This window comes from Haliotis asinina, chromosome 4 (genome assembly GCF_037392515.1).
Source record: "Haliotis asinina isolate JCU_RB_2024 chromosome 4, JCU_Hal_asi_v2, whole genome shotgun sequence".
Taxonomy (NCBI): domain Eukaryota; kingdom Metazoa; phylum Mollusca; class Gastropoda; order Lepetellida; family Haliotidae; genus Haliotis; species Haliotis asinina.
This window is the reverse complement of record NC_090283.1, coordinates 43,961,828-43,977,112: the sequence shown is the minus strand read 5'-3', so window position 1 is coordinate 43,977,112 and position 15,285 is coordinate 43,961,828. Positions and strand designations below refer to the sequence as shown.

The 15,285-nt window shown below is 41.0% G+C and overlaps 1 pseudogene; it reads right to left on the bottom strand.

The window, feature by feature from the left end:
• LOC137280965 (uncharacterized) overlaps positions 1-11,333 on the bottom strand; it is a 49,511-nt pseudogene extending 38,178 nt beyond the window's left edge.
• Between the last annotated feature and the right edge of the window lie 3,952 nt (positions 11,334-15,285).

Genomic DNA, 15,285 nt, shown 5'->3' with positions numbered 1-15,285 from the left:
TAAAGCTTGAACATTTTCACCCTGATTCATGAACACATGGAATAGTCATTATCAGGTACGAAACGTTCGTAGCCCAACATACTTCTTGAGCTCATTGGCTACGATCAAAGTTAAGAATTCTTAGGGCTTCGAACGTTTCGAGAATAAGGGCACTGTTGATTAGCGCCAAAACAGTCAATAAAGAGGCTATTGTTACTATAACTTTGATATTTATATCACGCACATATCCATGCAACAAGGCGCTGGCAATACAAAACATTAATCACACATTTAAACATGGAAACATTATTCAGTACCTGCGTGAGCGTTCCTCCTATGAAGGAAATCAGGATGGCCACTCCACAGGAGATAAGTCCGAACACAACAACTGGAAATAGGAGGGACAATGACATACAGTATATGTCTTTATCTGACTAGAGACACTGGAGGACACAAATATGCTCAACCAGTTAGGACCACCACAATATTGAATTTGAACCATAATACGAACTATTAACTACTTCACTAGTGAAACTTTGGTGATCCTTAACCTTTCGTGAGCAGTATACATTGCTGTACCTTTATCAGGGCACACCATGTCAGATCAGATTATTTCGATATTAAGGCTCCAGAACAACGTACCATCAATTCATTGGACATTGTAAATTATAGTAATTACAGGAAAGGCAATCGGAGATTGGTATCTCACACCTGTCAAGCTAAAAACGTCTTCCAGCTCTTATGGAACATATTAAAAACGTTAATAAGCTTTCCCAGTTCTATCCTATCAGATCATCAGGTCGACCCTGTGGGGATTTACAGGAATCTGAAAGAGATATTGTAATCTGTGTAGCGAATACCTCATGTATCTTTTGAAGCTGTAACTGATTCTGTCATGAATAAGACATACAATGCTGGGTGTAAATCTGAGGTAAGGTTCACCTGACACTTTAGCTATCACCGTTGCTGTGAGGTCGGAAACATTTGGGAGACGTGGTTTGAGAATGTCCTCCCAAGTCATCGCGGACAGACTGGACAGTCCAGATGAAATCGTGCTGTTGGAACATGAAAGGTGCGTGATGGATCCCGGTATGTATTGCTACTTGTATCTATCGTAGTGGTAAAAATAATTATCTTCGAAAAATGCGATTGGTTATGGATTAACGCCAATTTCTGCAACATCAGACCATATGACATCGAAACGAAAAGCCAACTACATGGATAAAGATTAGTTATGATGTTCGTGGTGACAGCTCTGTAACTTTCAAGAATAATTTATGTCCCTCATATTTTTTTTCATAATGCTCGGTAACTGATGTAGCCTGATACATCACCTACTTGACAGAGCACTGGGACCTGATATAGCCTGATACATCACATACCTGACAGAGCACTGGGACCTGATATAGCCTGATACATCACATACCTGACAGAGCACTGGGACCTGATATAGCCTGATACATCCCATACCTGACAGAGCTCTGGGTCCAGATATAGTCTGATACATCAACTACCTTACACAGCACTGGGTCCTGATATCGATAGCCTGATACATCACCTACCTGACAGAGCACTGGGACCTGATGTAGCCTGATACATCAACTACCTAATACATAATTGATACTTATATACCCCCCGCCTTAAAGACGCGCTGGTATCTGATATAGTCTTGTACATTACCTACCTTACTGACGCAATGGGACCTGATATTGTCTTGTACTCCACCCGCCTTAAAGACGCACAGGGACCTAACCTGGTTCATGTAGTAAGCTACCTTTCAAACGCACACTGGACAAAGAGAGTCGTGGCATTATATACCAAAGAGACACGGAATACAGCTGTCGGATATGGCCAGACAAATCATTTACTATAGATGCACCGGGGTAAGAGGCTGTACAGACATTGCCTACCTGACAGATGAAGGAATATTGTCTCACAAAGACGCTACCTGAGAGATGCACTGAATAAAGCGGCCAGAAAGAGTCCAGGCATGCCAGGCAGAGCCCGGAAAATATCCATGACCATATACGGTACAATCTTAAAGAAATAAAAAACATTAAAAAACATGAAAAAAAAACATGCTGAGTGTATTCTGGATGCACTCAATTTATGCCTACCGCATATCTGTTGCATGCCCCAAACTATCATGTGTACTGGGCCGTGCCGTTGAGAAGGATACGAGGTGCGTACGACTGGGTGCGGAAGGACCCATAGAATAGTCCTTCAGCAACCCATGCTTGCCATTAAAGGCGAATATGTTTGTCGTAATAGGCGACTAAAGGGATTGGGTGGTCAGGCTTGCTGACTTGGTTGACACATGTCATCGGTTCCCAAATGTGCAGATGGATGCTCATGTTGTTGATCACTGGATTATCTGGTCCAGACTCGATTATCTACAGACCGTCGCAATATAGCTGGAATATTGCTGACTGCGGTGTAAAATTCAACTCACTCACACACTGGGTATGAAAGAAATGTCTGTGCCCATTAGAAGGAATTAGGATACGCAGAAGTGTGACAGGGCCGTTCAGTGCGTTATTTCGTGTCAAGAATTGTTTAACCAGAAAACGAACGGTCTTTTGATTTTTTCCCCAAAAGTTGTACTACCGAGTACTAGAAATATTGATAACGTTCACAGTAAATAATATAATATTTTGCCATTGGTGGTAAATACTATCTGCACATCACACCAAATTTACAAAGATAACGTTAACAAACATGTTACTAAATGGTGACGGACAGCTCTTTCCCTTTTACAGTATCCATGTTTGTAATAATACACATTCTTACTGACCGAGACCCGTGAAGGTCCCGGGGTAGAATAGGCCTTCAGCAACCCATGCATGCCATAAAAGGCGACTAAGCTTATCGTTAGAGGCGACTAACGGGATCGGGTGGTCAGACTCGCTGACTTGGTTGACACATGTCATCGGTTCCCAACTGCGCGGATCGATGCTCATGTTGTTGGTGACTGGATTGTCTGGTCCAGACTCGATTATTTACAGACCGCCGCTATATGGCTGGAATCTTGCTGAATGCGGCGTAAAACTAAGCTCACCCACTCACCCACTTACTGACCGAGGAAATCTGACCTGATTCGGGTTCTGTATTTGGCCTGATTCTAGAGGATCACACCTGACGTTGACATAGTACGCATACGCCACGACGCCCTCCACCAAAGCCACGGTGAGAGTTATCCAGAACGCAGGACTCACAATCAGCATTACTCTAAGAGACAGAAATAGGAGCACAGCTTCATGTAGATGTACCCGTGAAGACCCTCGTATCAAATGCTTTGTGACGTCAGACTTGCTGACTTTACACATGTCATCATGACCATTGCGCAGATCGACGGTCATGTTGTTGAGCACATCATTGATTGTCTGCTAATGATTGACATCAAGAACATCGTCTGTTGTTAGTGGTGCATGATGACACCCATTCAACAAAAGCTGATCATGTGTTGCGGCAACAAGCTAGTTTTTTGCTCCCATGGTGCGCTTTCAGAATGATTTTGAAGAGTGTCACAGTGAACAATGAGATATTATTTCAGGAACATGTAAGATAATATCCATACAAATGCCACATCACGAATTTCCCTCCGATATTTTCACCTTCCTTTATCTACAGGGATGGAAATTTGTATTAGATCATATATATGTCTGTGGACTTGTTTTCATGACTCACTTTTTGGCAGCAGCGAGTGTTGGCGTTGAACAGACCCTCTGTATAGTTGACTGGTTGAAGACAAGGCCGGAGGATCGGGCGAATGTTCCCAGAAGCAACCCCCAGAAAGTGTGACGCACAGTCGGGTCCGGGTCAAAACTAAGTTAGAACACATAGGTTGTGTGACACAACAATAATACAGTGTATATGGTTTATGGGTTGCTGAAGATCACTTCTGTACCGGACCTCTACAGGTAAAGGATTTGATTTCAACAATATTACAGAACTATATAGGCACTTATAGGTGAAGAAGTCACGAAGCGATGCAGACGTTGACTACATATTTTGGTGAAATCTACAGAACAATTATATTTTTGTCGTTACCATTGTAAATAAGTAGGTCTGTTACAGTACAAATGCATTCTGTGAAGCTGTGGTTTGTAAATTTTGTTTAATTTGATTTCGTGGATGGGGGTAGAATTAAATGAAATGACGTAATAACTAGGAGTGGTCCCGTATCTTCATTACTTATACCACTAAGGAGGTCCAGAGTAGCCTTGTGGTAGAAAACCGAACACCGAAGATCCGGGTTAAATTCGTCACATAGACACGGTGTATGTCCACTTTGAATGTCACCACCTGATATTTGGGGCACATTTCATCTCACCCACTGAAACTGACATATCAAATTCTATCGGAAGATTTGGGATGCATTATTTTTTCGGAACATGGAAAATAACACATCTCACATTTGAACGTATTGAGAATCCATGGAATAATTCTAGATCTATTGAATGAAATTTTCGAATCTTACTTAAAGAAATTAAGACGTCCTCCTTTAGCCGCAGTTGTCCACACCGCCTTGATTCCACCTGCATCAACTGTACCCTGAAATGTACCAACAGGATGTTTGTGAACATGACCATGATATCTTATCTCTACCGGTGGAATTTGGGCACTGTCTGGTCGGATCTGCCAAAACGATAATGTTATATGCCGCAGCGATGTAGGAACATAACACGATATGTGAACATCGTATCACAATAAAACATATCTCGATAATATTAGTAATGTTCTTTCAAACTTCCCGTACATGTTATTTTGTTCCATGATGAAAACAGACATTCATATCACGATACAGAAAGGGATAAGAAGCAATTATACAGGAACAAAGTAAGAAAAGAAAAATTCGAATGAAAAGATTATGAAAATTATGAAAGAGAAACGCGCTGAAATAAACAGAGGCAATCCCATTTTATTCAAATAATTTCATTTTGTATGTGATGAATTGATAGCCTTTTAAAAATGGGTTTAATAGGGAGACAAATGTTGCCCTCAGCACTTTGAGGTAAGACAACATGTTTGTCTTTATATTGATACAGGCAGGGTAATATCGCTATCGATGTGCTGTGGAAAAGCTTTGAACATTTCAATTTGAATCGGAACTCATACTTGTTGACACAAGAACGGCAAGGGTAGACAGGATTCGTGGATATTTCGGGTAAGAATGTTGTTTCATAGCAACCAATCATTGTCCACTTTATGTAACTTTTGTATGGAAGCTGATGAAGAAGACTGCTATGTAATGCTAATATTTAGTAATGAGATATTTATCTGCATGTTATTACAACTACCCATCAATGTATAAGTTTTCATCCTTGTTTATTACACATACTGATGAATTGTTACATAAATTAACATTTTTGTGTGAAAAAAAATGTTAAATGTAACAAATTCTTAAACCTCTTACCATTTTGTTTATGGTGTCATATATATGTTAGTACCAATGTACTATTGGTCTCATGGTATCTGAATCTGAATGATTGACCATTAAATGGGAATGTGATTTGGTTGACTTCATGTCATCTGACGTAATTACGTAGATCGATGATGAGGCTCTTAATACTGATCACGATGATAGATAATCTTGGGAATCGAACCCGTACTGTCGGCGTGACGAGCGAACGCGCTACCCCATCACCCCCTAGCGCGATGTAGCAACAGAACACGATGATTTTAATATTTTACCTCAGCAAAATACACAATAAAAGATACTCCGCTACTTTTATCCTTTCAAACTTCCGTTTTCATAAATAATGAAAAAGGTCAAGTAACAGTCCTCTGTCCTTGCTCTGTGGGACAAAACCCAGTTTCATGACGTTCCTTGAAGGCCTACCTTGATGATGACTGCCAACATTCCTGCAAACATCACTGCAGCCTGGAAGACGTCAGTCCAGATGACAGCTTTCAGTCCACCCTGTGAATGACATTAAAGCAGGACCTTAGAATCATTCATTTGTAACGGGATATCAACCCGTAAAGATCTGTATTAGAATTGATATGCAGTAATCCATAATCGAGTATGGACCAGACAAATCCTGTGATCAGTGCACCTATTCTGTACATCTGATAAACACATGGCAATTTTTGACCCATGAAGAAATGATCTTCACCAGTCCATGCTTGTCGTAGGAGGTGACTAAAGGAATTTGGTGGTCATGGCCGCTAACTTGGTTGATATATGTCATCGTACACCAATTGCGTAGAACGTTTCTCATGTTGTTGACCACTGAATCAACTGGTCCAGACTTTTTAAACAACAAACCACAATTTGTGAACGGGCTTGGTTATTCAACCATATTCAACATAAAGTTCCCTAACATGTTTCCAACAGATCATCAGTGAGATTCCCCCGGATGGAGTGCACACCAGACACCCTGTACCCGGTTGGACAAAACTGAACCGTATGTGCTGAAAGCTTTATTCTCAAATCAATAATGATAATAATAATCGCCAAGAAAATGGCTTGGCGATTATCTTAAAGAATTATTTGTAAACTCTCACCATGGCTGTGTAAACAACAGCAGCAGCTGCAACGAGGAAGATCGACCCTATTTGGGGAAATCCCGTCACTATAAATAGAACAAGGTTGTGCTTCAAGTTTTTACAACTGTCAAGTCCAGGCAATGGTGTCTGATTTTGGCAAAGACAAACAACACTTGCTACCTGGTGCTTTATAGCAGATATATTTGAATGGGACAAGATTTTTTTCTGGTATGAGTAGTATTTTTCTACAAACAAGACGACGTACGAATTCAGTGTAAGCTATATCCCACTATACTTCCCTAAAATGAATACTGCAGTTTTGTAGTAACTATTTTAGTGGTAACTATCACCACGTAGAGAAGCTCCCTATATAATTTATCCCCCTAAAGAATATGTATTTAGATATTAAAATATTAAATCAAAACGTTCGTATCAAATAGTGCAAAGTTGGATTAAATCGATGCTCGCGCCCACTAGCTGTTGCACAGTATTTAAAGCGAGCCCCACAGAGTTACGTTCCTTAGAGCGCTCTTTACCAATATAACCCAACTTGTGATTGAAACCAGTTCGGCAAACATAGTTTTCGAAGTACGGAGTAATTGTTTACATTCCACAGGTGGCAAGTGTTCAGTATTCAGAGGCTGTTCGCCTCGAAGTTTCAGGCAAATCGTAAGGTCAACGTATTACCGAAAGGGATGATAAGTCTTGTATTGTATTAATTCCTGGCTAAGGAGGTTGTGAATATATTTAATATAGGCCACGAAGTTCATCTGAGTAATTATCTCATTATTGTTAAACATACCGGCCTCCAGTGCTATGGCTGGTCCGAATAACACCACGCCCATGTAGAATATCTGAAAATAAGCAAAAGTCCGAAACTCAAGACGTGTTTTATGTATTTGTTTGTTGTTTACCGACGTCCTAAAAAGATTCCGGGATCCTTCTCTTCGAAGGATTCGTAGCGTTATGAGATATGTGTAACTGTATAGGTTATCAGGACTTACAAACAACGTGTTGCTGCGAGCAGAGCAAAATCGAGAGTCTCCCTGCCTGCAAAATTGAGTACTCAAAAGCCTATCTATCTCCATAGCCCCGACCCTTTCTGTCTTCAAAATCGAGAACTTTCCTATCTGCAAATTTATGGACCTGCCGACCTGCAAATTCAAGTGCCTGTCTATCTGCAAAACAAGGGCCCGTGGACCTGCATAATCAAGGGCCTGTCCACCTGCAAAATCAAGCGTTTGTCTATCTGCAACATGAATCGTCTGTCTTTCCAAGTTATTATCACCATTAGACAAAAACATGTAAATCCTTTATCAGTGACTCTGCTTCATTTGTGAAGAAACTCTCTGACTCTCATATAACTGGCACACTGATTAGGTACAACGTTGTAGATCTGTTTACAAGCATTCCACTTGATGAAGACCTCCACATAGTCCGTGCCAAACGCACCCTGGATACAAGTCTCTAACTGTTTTCAGACCTCCTACTTCACCTGGCTAGACAGCATCTACCAGAAAATTCATGGACTCCCCAAGGGTTCACTTCTGACCCCCTAATCTTCATGACCAGCTTGACGATACAGCCCTGTCTACACCCACTTTTCAACCATTCAGCTAGTACAGAATGGTGGATGACACCTTCACCATACTTGATCCTGACCATGAGCCTGCCATCCTCCTCGACCATCTCAACAAGGAGCACCTGCGCATCCAGTTGACGATGGAGACAGAAAAGCAACAGAAACAGCGTTCCTAGATGTGTCCCTGCAGAACTCCCGCAAAACATCACCTTTTCTGTCTACAGAAAACAAACCCATACTGATCAGTATGTTCATTACCTCTCCAACCACCAACCACAGATCAAACGCGCCATTGTATCAACCTGTCAAGATGAGCTAAAGCTATCTGCGACCCTGACCATCTCCAAGCCGAAATAGACCACCTAAGAACCACAGTCATCAACCTCAACGACTATCCTAAACGTCCTGTAGATAGAACAACAGCATCGACCCTGCAACAGCACGAATAACGTCAACCCAAACATGAACCATCCCCGATTAGAATACACATTCCTTACCAAAGCCACAGCAGACACCAGATCAGTTTAAATGCTCGAGAAAACTGCTGGTGTAGATGTGCACTTCAGCACTGACAAAACGCTAAAGACCATTCTGAAGGCCAATGACAGAAGCACATCAACAAGAAGCATCTACAAGCGTATGTGTGACTGTGACAAAAGCTATGTAGGCGAGATATCTCGCCCCACTGACATCAGGCTGAAGGAGCACATGACTTCAGTAGAGAAATCACATCTAAGGGCAGCCCTTTCTGAACACATTGTGACCCACAGGGGCTTGTAATGCTAAAATAATACGCCCTGGGTCCAACAAGCGTACACTGATGTCCATATACGTATAAAGAAGGAACAGTATGTAAAGGGCACATAGTTGTAGAATTATGGGCGAATTCCGAGTGGGAAATTGTGGAATATACAGCCGCAAATCGTGCCGAAATCGCGTATTGCAGGTGAAAGAATAACCTATTTTATTTGAGAGGTTGTAGAACGAAAGCGGAATATCTAGCGATTACGAAATGGTTATGTTTTTTTAGCCGATCTGATGCTTATGAGTGAAATACGAAGTATTTCTTCTCCGAGAGGCAATGATTTTTGTAGACAGGTTTTTAGCGTACAAATAAAAAAATTGTCTTTTCCCGAGTTCCAAGCAATTTTGATAATTTTGGATTTATTCGAAAGGGAATTTACCTGGCTTACATGGTTACATCCCCTTCCTTCTTTATATGAATATGGATATCAGTGTAAGCTTGATGGACCCAGAGCATGTTATAAACAGACCATCACACTACATTAACTGGCAAGCAGCAACCATCATAGCATCCAACATCCATGATTGGCGACGATGGAAGATTTCAGAGTCTATCAGCATCAAAAGATTTGTACCACAGATAAACAGAGACCGGGGGTTTCCCTACTCAATGCCTGGGGAATTGATCAGACTTAAAGCTTCACCTATCGCCTATTGTTCCACTGTAACAACTTCATCCCTACGTTGTGTATCTTATCCTAGCCTTTGTATATCGTAGATTATCAACCATCCTATTGTACACTCACTGGCTTCCAATCCGCTGTCCCAACACCAAATAGGTTCTGCCTACTTGCAAAATCAAGGGCCTCCTACTGGCAAAATCAAGGGCCTCCGACCTGCAAAATCAAGGGCCTCCTACCGGCAAAATCAAGGGCCTGCCGACCTGATCCATTTAGTTATTATTCGGTCCTTTGCTTGTTAGGTTGGCCGTCATATAATCGTTATTATTCGTATCTTTATCTTGACAAAGAAAGCAACGTCCCTTTCCACTTGATCTATTCCGATACATATTCAGGCATACTTACATACGACAGTGCGCCGAGGGTGGTTCCCAGTTGACGCACCGTGCGTGACTTGAAACGCCCATCCAGGTACTGTAAATATATGATATCTTTGACCAGAGCTTCGGGGTTAATTAGTACAAAAAATAAATAAATGGGGTTTTTTTTGCATCAAACATTTTCACGTTACTAGATGTATTACTAAAGCAGAGGTGAGGTGAGGAGGGTGAGATGACGTGGTGTGTACGGTTCATTTCCATCCGCTTTCAGGAGGGTTTCAGTGTGGCCATTTAACAAACTTTCAGAAGAAAACGTCATTAGAACGCGTATGTCCAGTCATAGCGCACGTGAATATGAAATCATAAAGGGAGGGACTCTTGGATAATTCATCATCTACAACATTAATCGCAAAACATAATCAAATTATTCACAGAACACTAAATTTAATATAAATAATCCAGCTAAAATACAGGCGAAAGGAATAATAGACCAGTTTCCTTAATTGGAACTGTTGGCTACAACGACTTGGGTTGTCAGTCCAGAATTGGGACGATGTCGTATTCGTCATGCTAGATATATATGATTAATTGAAGGAAACCTCTGGACCAGATAATCCAGTGATCAACAGCATGAGAATCGATCTGCACAGTTGGGGACCGATGACATGTGTCAACCAGGTGAGCGAGTCTGTCCCCCCCGATCTCGTTAGTCGCCTCTTACCAGAAGCATATAGTCGCCTTTTATGGCAAGAATGGGTTGCTGAAGGCTTATTCTACCAGGGATCTTCATGGGTCAAAACATGATTAAAATACAACGACGAAGAAACAAGAAACAAAACAATATTGCCAGTGGTGACAGGCATGATGGCACGCAATTATTATTTGGGATAACCCATTATGCCCTGGACTTATGCCCTACTCAGGACGAATGTATGTTCTTTCCCTGTATAAATCTGAACCGACTGACGGTTAATACAAGACCAAATCTTGCCTAATATCGGTAAGAGATAAAGAAAGAAATGCACAGTGATATGCAATGGGCTATTTTTAACATTTTTGTAGAAGAACTGGCTCAAGAACCTGATTTTGCCCTGACTCCTCACCGAAGAAACAGTAACGCTAAATTGAACCTACCTCGTAAGCGCTGGTGATTTTCAGGGGATGAATCAATGGTATCATCAACACTCTGCATATCAGAAATCCCGCCATAAATCCGAAAAGTTTTATGAAAAGCTGCGCCCCATACACATATACTTCAGCTGGATAGCCCAACATCATGATGGACGACTCAAACGACACCATCAGCGACACGGCGACGGGTAGAAACTTCATGGCACGACCACCGACCAGAAACTCGGACGTTGTCCTCTGACGTCCACCAGACAGAGCAAAGTAGAGTCCTATCCCCAATGAGATGAGGATGGTGGCACCGAAGACCACGTAGTCGGCGATGTGGAAGCTGTGGCTACTTGCCATTGTAATTTACTTTCGGTTGTTGTCGTACCAAATGAACCTATACAAGGAGGAATCTTCCGATACTTATCGTAAGTTTCGTTGTTGTTTTTGTTTTCAACAATTGTTGTGTAGGTAGGGAAATGGCAAGATCTTGGGACGTCTATGAAAGTGTTAGGTTGCTTTGAAAAGTCTTTGGATATTCAGATAGGTCTCCGGGTGCGAAGGGAGCAATTCAGTGTTCAGATTTTACGAGAAGGGTTTGGACATCAGTGAGTTGAGACCACTCTTGTCAAGTCTTCAGGATGTCTTTTCTAGATGCCGTGTTGTCGAAGATGCAAGTGTCTCTCTCACGTCGGATTAGAAGGGGCGTTCGGAAGCATTCTGCTGGGAATAAAACACAGACATTTCGGCATCGATGTGCCCAGTATTGAATGTGGACCCCTTACAGTGTAAGTAAACTTAGCCTCAGTATTATTCGTCACAGTTCTACACTGAGTCTAACAAACCCTAGTAGGACGTCACTTCAAGTAACCTTTGACCGACCTATGGTCGTCCAGTCAAACGCGAGACGGCCGAACGGATTCAACCAATCAGGCAGCAGCAATAGTTTAGGTTTGGAGGGCCTTACAAAATTCTCCAGTCACTGACACTGACCCCCTCAGCAAAAGAAAATCCACATGAAACACAGATATTTGACCCGCAGTATATAAGCCTAGTGCTTTCTGATGACATGGTTACCACTAGCCAAAATTTCCGCATGCTGACATCCTTGAATATTGACAGAAACGCAATTTTCGGCGACTGTTTACTCGCTGTTGACAGTATTGTAGCGGGCTCCATGTGCAACAGCCGGAAGTGATCGTACTTAAAATAGCATTCGGAATCATTCGCGTACAAACGTTTTCGATGTAAAAGTTCAAAAAAGTATTTTCGAATGTCCACTTTGGCGATTTGGTAAGCTCTGTTCTGACTGGTCAATCTCAAATGTTTCCAAACGCGACCTCCTACGAGACTAAGTTTTCATCGGCTGGGATCCATTAAAGACGCATACGTGCGGGTTATTGGCCAAGAACAGTAGTAGGGGATTCGAAGCCTATGTGAAATCTTTTTAATGGTAATGTGTACTGACTATCAATGACAATGTGATAAAAATCAACACATAACACCGTAAACGACCTAATATTTTGTATTCAAATAAAATCATTTTACATTCCTTCCATACAATGACATGCACTTTCTAATGCAACCGAAACAAGAAACAAAAGGAAAGGCATGTTTTGAAAGAGTACACATATCTGAAAGGTGCAAATCATGTCCGAGTATCCTAGTAACAGTAAATATCTTTTAATGCAAATAACGCCTGTATTCTAAAGTTGATTACCGTTCAAAGTCAAATGATGTATGTATTTTATAACAGTAAATTTCTTTACATACAAATGATGTCAGCATTGTTGTAAAACTGAATGTAGAAAATACAGTATTTTATACCTATAAGTATCTCTAAATGCCAATAGTGCCTGTATACTGCGACAATAAATAACGTTAAGTGTAAATGATATCAGTATTTTAAAACAGTAACATCTTTCACGCCTGTATCTTATACCCGTATATAAATGCTTTACAGGCAAAAGCTGTAGGTATTTTTATAACAGTAAATATCTTTAATACAAATAATGTCTGCATTTTCAAACAGTGAATAGCTTTCAAAGTCACATGGAATATGTACAAAATCACACCTCTTAAGGTTAATATACAGCATTGTAAATATATCATGATAGCTACACACGATTGACAAAAAACAAAAATGCACTACCTGTCTCCATGTAGTTATTCCTTACAAATGCTGCCACATACTTTTGTCACCTGATATATCTAGACCGTTTCGTCATTGCGGGTTGAACTGACTGGTTGCTCCATGCATATATTAAGCGTCCCTCTTTCACATATCAGATGACTTGGAAGTTTGGATGGGAATACCGAGCAAACGCCATAGGCATTACTGTCATTGAACATGCCTCATAAATGTTAAGCTTGGAATTCGCCTAACATTATTTAGTTGCACCTGTTTTGTGAATGAAGATCACTGCTCAAAGGATATGATCTCTAGTACGGTCACAGTCCTTGAAGCACATAGTTCCTTTTAAATGTATCCTTTTGTACAAAGCAAGCTTTTTATCTCCCATCGCACAATGGGGCCTTTTCAATTTAAGCGAAATTATTTGTTTATATCAAAGTTACAGATATTCAGAGATTCTGTCTCATTCTAGGATGACTTACAGTTTACTCAGTTGATACAAGCGGCGTAACACTTCCCACACCCTCAAGACATACACATGTACAGTAGAAGCTGTCAAAACCGGCATCTGTCCAATCCGGCTGGTTGTATGAAATCAACCACAGCATGAAATCTGAGAGCCATCCGTCACTTTCACATTTATCATCAGTTCTACAATCTACCACATTGTCTAAACCGGATTATTTCGTAGTTGCCAAGAGCAGTGTTGAATGCATTATTTCCATGAGCATATAGTAATGTTTGCGAAACGTTGAGAATATCCTGTTCCACTGGTGACAGAAACGTACATCCTGGAAGCAGTTCGACCTCGACCACAGCAGATTAAATAGATTCGTGAAAGATTTAACCACGAGTCTGTCCCACCGTGCATCCCCTACAAAAGATGTAATGCTTCTTTAACGAGGTATACCTCAACCACTCCACTGGAAGCTGTCTGAAACGGCACTTTCACTTTGGAAGTTGTCTAAACCGGCACTCGTCATAACTGATGAAATAATCCGTTTTTAGACAACATGCCGGATTGTAGACCTGATGATAAATGTATTTATGCAGGTGTTGGCAACTTGCCGATCGGACAGATGCCGGTTTTGACAGCTTCACATGTCACATCTGACAGGTACATCTGAAATGTTGCTGGTTATGACATTAAACGAAGAATACTTAAACATGAAATGTTGACAATAAGGTGTACGAATCTGCAAACGCAATGAAACAAACACCAAAAACAGAGACAGAGACTGATTTATACACAGAACGATCCTAATTTGCATATAAAAACCTGCAACTGAACATTACTTCACTACTTAATACAATATCCGAGTAAACATGCTCTGTGGTGAGGAGAAAAATGTCACGCAAAAAAATTAAAAAGTTAAAATTGACAATTAAAAATGTTACCCTGCTGGATGCGATTGACGAAATGTGACGTCGACCTGACTGTCTTCAGCCACAAAGATAATACAACTTCCTTAGCTGAGCGAATACAAATTTATTGGCTTGGGTATAAAACAATAGTTATTACTCACAATATGTGATAATGTGACATGTGACTGTTGCCTGGTAATATCTGTTAGAAACCAATCTAGAAGTGATACTACGTGCACTGGGGATAACAATGGACACCAAGCTGGAAGTGATGCTATGAGCATTGGGGATTACAATGGACACCGGGTAGTCGTGATGCTATGAGCATTGGGGATTACAATGGACACCGGGTAGTCGCGATGCTATTTGCCCTGGTTATAAGAGCTGTTGGGTATATTATAATTTTAATGTTTTGATGATATTTACAGTAATGTTCTTGTACCTTGTTTAAACATATCTGGACCGAATTTCATTTTTGAAAATCAGCGTGTCATTCTTGATGAAGCAGTGTGCGTGGTACGTGTTGTTGCAGAAGTCCTCGTGACTGACATGGTCGGGAAGACTATAAAGGTACGCGTGTAATAGCATCGTAAATAGGTTTGCCAACACACAAGCCGTGCCTTTAGTATATTCATAGTGCAGGTTTGACTCCCAACATGCAAAAGTGTTTTGACAACTTGACTCAAAAGCATAAGTGCATGCATGACTCTCAAGCAGTGACAATTATAGTGCTCCCGAAAAGGTGAGCATGTCAAGGGCTAGTTGTACCGTCACAAAGCTATCCAGAGGTGGTGGTGATGATGATGATGATGA